Below are 6,831 nucleotides of genomic sequence, written 5' to 3'. Positions count from 1 at the left end.
ATATTGTTGCGCTGCCTTTGGCCCCATTCGCACATCGGTCCGCTACTGACGCCATCTCACAGGCCCACGGGGCGCCCCACGCCGACTTTCAACATTGTAGGATGGCCACACCAGTGCGGCAACTTACTAGACACCACCTCGGTGCCATCCGGATCTTGGCGCGTTGTGCTGCCTTCGGCCTATTCGCACATCGGTCCGCTACTGACGCAAACTCACAGGCCAACGGGGCGCCCCACGCCGACTTTCAGCATTGTAGGATGGCCACACCAGTGCTGCAACTTGCTGGACACCACCTCGGTGCCATCCGGATCTTGGCGCGTTGTGTTGCCTTCGGCCTATTCGCACATCGGTCCGCTACTGACGCCGCCTCACGTGCCAACGTATTTTCTCCGCATTTTATACCCTATGCCGCATAACAGGTCATGTGACTTGTTTATAAAACTTTTCATTGGTTCATTTTACTTTTGGTTTCCTAATGATGGAAGGCTTGATCATATGACCTAAAAACAACACTTTTCATTGGATGAAAACTTTTTTTTTTTCCCAAACGATGAAAGCCCCACCTTGTTTCTGGATGTTTCAGACTGAAGCTGGGGTCAGCATGAGAGCACCACCATCTCGTAGCTCCGTCGTGGTCATTCCGCGAGCAATCATGGCAGCCGCTCCCCACCAGAAGCCTACAGGAGTCGGGGGCCCCCAAAACTTTTGATGAATCCTAAAGCGGAGGGGACGCTTTCTAGAATGGGGTCCAAGACCTAGCAGACAAGCGTCCGATTTCCAAGGTGTCCCAGGGCCATTTCAGTGGACCAGGCCCAAAAAGGAAACAGCCTGCCGCCATTTTGAGAGTCCTGTGACAGCCGCCTATCGCTGCACCGCAAGAGTGGGCGCAACTCAGCTGAATTGCGGCTTTTGACACAGTGGACCAAAAGCGGACGGAATGGCAACTGAAACGGTAAAGGGGCACCCCACTACAACAGACGAGACTCCACCTGGAGAGGCCCGTTCACGCCGCCTCCCCCGGCGCGCCCCACGCCGTTATTCGGAGCAGCATTGTAGGATACCAAAACCAGTGCGGCAACTTACTGGACATCACCTTGGTGCCATCGTTCTGCTGCCTTGGAACTATTCGCACAACAGTTTGCTACTGATGACCCACCCCCCGCGACGCCCCACGCCAGAAATCTGGACGTTGTGCTGCGTTGGGACTATTCGCACAGCCGACCGCTACTTCGTTGTTTTTCCCTAAAAATATGTTATTACTGTTTTTGTTTTCTTGTATATATTTATAAGTTATTAAAGTTTTATAATCTTACTACTTTGTTGGAGTGCTATATATTTTTAATGTGACACATAATTGTAAAAACTTTGATGTACAAAGAGTCATCCCTGGAATCTTTCGCTTCAGGCTCGGTCCCCTCCCCAATCACAATACAGGATGGTTTTCAGATAATAGGAACGCGTCTGCTGTGACGGATCTCATCGAGTGTGGGCCTTGATCTACTATAACTCCTTTGAAGAGGGGTGATTCTTTACAGCTGGGGCCATAAACTACATCTGCAGGGCTAGCTGATACCCTAGGACCGGCCTGGACAATCGGACACAGAGGAAAAGGAGTGTCAGAGGGTGCGGAAGTGAATAGGGCGAAAGGGAGGTGTCGGGCGGGCACAGGGTGTGATTCTCAGGGAAGAGCAGCGCAGATGGGGGGTGGTTTATTACCCATGCATAAGACAGAGAGCGGGGGTGACCACTGCCTGGGGGAGATGCTTGCGAGGGTGGGGAGCCATGCTAAGGATCGACAGCGTGCACAGAGTGGGTCTGGTCAAGGCATCTAAAATGACTGCCGTGCACGACAAAAGTGTGGCATTTGAAAAAAGGCAAGATGGCGCAGACAATGTTTTTCAACACTTCCTGATTTCCTTCGAATCGAACGTTAACAGACGTTGGGGCATATTACCAAAGTTAAGCGATATTTATCCCTAACGATGCTTAGCAACGATTTTTTTACCGCTAAGCATCGTCAGAAATTATCGCAGATAAACCTTGCTATTATCAAGGTTTATCGCAAATACGATAAAAAACTACCGCAATGCATTAATATCGCTGAAAACTCAGCGATATTCATGCATTACCGAGCTAATGCTCTTAGCCATGTTATCCACCTCCCATTGGATAACATGGCTAAGAACTGCTCAGGGCAGGTGCTAGCTTTTGGAGATATTCGCGCTTATCGCGAATATTTCCAAAAGTTGATAATAGGAGATAGCGATGTTAGCGACTGTTTCCAGTCGCTAACATCTTGGCATGCCCACTTTGCATGTCATTAGTGATAAATATCACTCACATGCAAAGTGGGGCCCAAGATGGTCGCTATCTCCTACTAGCCATCGCTAACTGGTGTTAGCAACAGCTAGGTAATACAGATATAATTTTATCTCCGCGAAGCGGAGCGCTGTTACAGATATATATCTTCTTTTTGAACGTTAATTTCTCAAAATCCACTGAAGCACATATATTGAGACCTAGCAAAGGCACATCGAGCTACCAGTCCCTACAATTTTGCCAAGTTTCGTGCAAATCCATTCAGCCGTTCGATTATTATTATTATTATTTTTTTTGCCCCGCGGGGCCCTTTTAAAACCTCCACATCAAACCTAAGAGGTCAAGGAGGATCTACTATGCCCCCTTATGGTCATTTGCCCCTTCGCTTTGGCCTCCTCTTGTCTCTCGATCCTACCGAGAGACAAGATGGCGGCCGCTACGGACTGTTTGCAATGTTTACAGACGCCGGAGAACCAATCAGCTTCGCAAACCTCCGTTACGCGAAGCGGAGCGCTGTTACAGATATATATCTTTTTTTGAACGTTAATTTCTCAAAATCCACTGGAGCACATATATTGAGACCTAGCAAAGGCACATCGGGCTACCAGTCCCTAATATTTTACCAAGTTTCGTGCAAATCCATTCAGCCGTTCGATTATTATTATTATTTATTTTTTTTGCCCCGCGGGGCCCTTTTAAAACCTCCACATCAAACCTAGGGGGTCAGCGAGGATCTACTATGCCCCCTTATGGTCATTTGCCCCTTCGCTTTGGCCTCCTCTTGTCTCTCGATCCTACCGAGAGACAAGATGGCGGCCGCTACGGACTGTTTGGAATGTTCACAGACGCCGGAGAACCAATCAGCTTCGCTTCACAAAGCTCCGTACCGCGAAAAGTCCGCGAACCGGAGCGCTGCCCGGTCCGCTGTTACAGATATATATCTTTTTTTGAACGTTAATTTCTCAAAATCCACTGAAGCACATATATTGAGACCTAGCAAAGGCACATCGGGCTACCAGTCCCTACAATTTTGCCAAGTTTCGTGCAAATCCATTCAGCCGTTCGGGCTAAAAGTGAGGCCAACCGCCCTATGGAAAACTCAATGTTAAAAACACGTTTTGGGACCCCCCTTTTTTCTCGGCCCCCCCTTGACGAACCCCCCCCAAATTTTCAAGGGCTACTCAGAAACAAAATGTGCCATTTTCCTGAAAATTTCAGCCAATTCCGTCCACAAATGCCAAAGTTATTAGACATAGAATTTTCAAAAATCCCATAGAGAAAAAATCCTAACTATATATACCTACTGGCGACCGCCAGTAGGTAATATATATATATATACATATATATATATATATATATATATATATATATATATATATATATATATATATATATATATATATATACAGTTACATAAGGTCTTACTCCAACACTGACATTAAAATTTCCCTTATTAATAGGATCATCAATTTTCATTAATAGGATAACATTTTAGATATCTTTTCATTTAGAGTAACGTTTTCCAGTAAAATTAGTACATCACTAATTTCATAATAGGGACACTGTGGTCTTGAAATATAGTGAGCAGCTTTGGACTGAATAAGAAACAAGCAACAGGACTCAACCATCTAGCTGTTTGCTTTTTAGGAAGTTGTGAGTACTTTTCTTTGAAAAATTGGGAAGGAGGGTGCACTTTTGGTGTTTGCTGAAATGGCATTTCAGGTTCTGAGTGTGTGTCCTGAGAAGGATCTGGATAAGGTAGTTCCTTTTTTCATGAAGTGTAAAGTAGGAGTTTAATTCTGCTTCTTGCAAATTTTGATTCTACTAGTACTTTGTGTATCTTATAATAACATTTAGAGGTATTAAGATGGAAGACTTCTTTAGCAAAACAAACAGTTTGAATGAGCAAATGGCTTTGTAAATGAATGAATGAATAAATGAATGAAACAATATTTATATAGCGCATAGCTACCCGAGGGCATCCCAGCGCTAATAGCAGCTGTGCACAGACGATGGCGAGTTACTGAGCGGGATTAAGGAAATACCAAGTTTTGAGAAGTTTCCGGAAGGCCAGAAAGTTAGACTCATGACGAATGTGAGGGGGAAGGGTATTCCACAGCCTGGCAGCATTAAAGGAAAATAAACAGCCAACGCTTTTCGCCTTTTTTATTTTGGGAACGAAGGTCAGACGGAGGTTGACCAAGCGAAGGGCGGTAGGGTGAGATAATGGAGAGATTGATAGGCGGTCCCTTCCCTTCTAAGGACCTATGAGCTAGTTACGTACTGGTAGTCTAGGAGGGATTTGCTCTGATTTGTTGTGTTGGCTAGGAATTGGGCTGCTGCATGCAAAACAGCTTTTAACTGGGTGTAAAGTGATTTTTCTGTTAAGGCAGTAAGGAGGGAGAATTTGGAGTGTAAAGCTTTGACTAGGGGGTCAGAAAAAAAGATCTATTTGCTTTTTCTCTATTTTTTCTAGGTAAAATATAGGTTTCAATTGAGTGAAGAGCACAGTGCTTTTGCAGAGGTAGCCATTTTGGATGTAATATTTACTTATTTTAAATATGTTTCCAATGTATGCACAGAGGTTTTAGTTTGACTAGTGATTCAGAAACATTCTATCTTTGTGGAATTTAATTTGAGTGTTTGCTCCATCAAATACTGGATATTAGCAAACTGCAATTTTGGATCTTTGGCTGTGGTTTATCTATTGTGGAACGGGTTTAACATATGGGTTGAAAAGTATAAGTGATAAGAAGCTCTCTGAGGAACACCACATGGCACATGAATGGTGCCAGAGAAAGGTTTTCCAAATTATACACATAGGGACTTTTTCAAGAGATAGAATTTGAACAATTTACGAATATTTTCACCTAATTCCACCTCATTTTCAAGTGTTTTATCGTGGTCTACAGTACTGACAATTGATTAAAATGAATACGAAGCAAAAATAAATGCAGCCACTTTGTTTGGTGCTGACCTTTGGGGATTTAAAGATCTAACCTCTTTGGTCAAAGCCCAAAACAAATTCCTGCGGAATCTGGCAGGCCTCCCACAATCTACTCCCATTAAACCTTTGTTGCTAGACTTGGGCTGTAAGCCAATTAATGAGTTGGCTCGGTATCGTTTGGTGGCGTTGTGGCGACGGCTCTGGACTTCTCCTGAGCTTAGCCTCTTTGCCAACGAACTAGCCGAGGTAAAATCATTATGGGGCGCTTCAAACATTGCATGGCTAAGGGAAGTGAAACAGGTGCTGGAAGAGATGGGTCTAAACCAGCTTTGGGCCTCCCCGGGGACTTCCACGTTCCCGTCTAAACAGGATTTTAAGGATCTGTATTGGGCTTCTGTCAAGTCTTCAGCTGTTGCTCAGTCTGATGCCACCAGCCTAACAGGTCTTTTTCTGGCCCATAAAGTGACCCCCTCCCTAGAGAGTTACTGGGATGTGATCACTAAGACTCTCGACCGGAAATTATGCCATCAGTTCCGAGTTGGGTCACTACCCATTAACTCTTTTACAAAAAAGTGGTCCGCCAACTTAAATGATATTTGCCCTTTCTGCTCAGACCATCCGGAGAGTGTGGGCCATTTTCTATTTGCCTGCCCTGCATATCATGCCCCAAGATTGAAATGGATCAGGCCTATTTGTTGTAGGCTAGAAATTAAAGGGAGCACCGAAGCCATGAAGATTTTTCGTACTAACACTTCTGAGCTGGTAGTGGTTGGTGTTGCAAAATTCCTTGGGTGGGCATGCGTTATTCGATCTAGGAACCCAAATGTATTTTAATTTGGAAAATGTTTTATGTGGTATCATATTTATAAAGTCTTTATTATACTGTTTAATAAATTTTAAATGATGATTGTAATGATGATTGTTTTTATCAAATCTTCTTCCTATCCCGTTTTTGATATTTTGTCTTTTATGATTGATAAATCGAAATAAAGACTTATGAAACTGATTAAAATGAATAGGCAAGCTCTAATGTTTTGATGTTTCTAAGTGTATTTTCAATGATCTGTAGTAAGGCAGTTTCTGTGCTATGCCCAGGTCTAAAACCAGATTGGTAAGTTCCAAGTAAGCCATTATCGTGAATGTGGTCCTTTAGTAGTGAGACAACACAATTTTCAGAAAAGCTTGCCAATACATATGGGGTTTCCTAAGAACACTGTGATCTGTTCTGTTTTTAAAACAATCAGGACTAGACTATTTTGGTGAAGAAATTTGTAAGAAGGAGCAAATGTGTGAACAAGGTTTGGAACAGCTCTTTGGTCAAAAATATGTGACTTGGTCATCAGTGAACCCTGAGGTAATCATATCAGCTATGATAGTAACAAGTGTGTGTCTTAGTGAGAAATTGCTCCAACTGGTTAATGTTTGACTATATTCTTGTAGTTTGTGAATTAATCTCTGATTTTATTGATCCTGTCAAAGGAAAAAGTATCTAAAATTGCGGCACTTAAATTGAAAAGGCACCTGTGGCGCTGACATTTGCATTTTCTGGTTGGTAATCTCAAAAA

This window comes from Lissotriton helveticus, chromosome 9 (genome assembly GCF_964261635.1).
Source record: "Lissotriton helveticus chromosome 9, aLisHel1.1, whole genome shotgun sequence".
NCBI classification, from domain to species: Eukaryota; Metazoa; Chordata; class Amphibia; order Caudata; family Salamandridae; genus Lissotriton; species Lissotriton helveticus.
The sequence above is the reverse complement of the archived record's forward strand: the minus strand, read 5'-3'. Positions refer to the sequence as shown.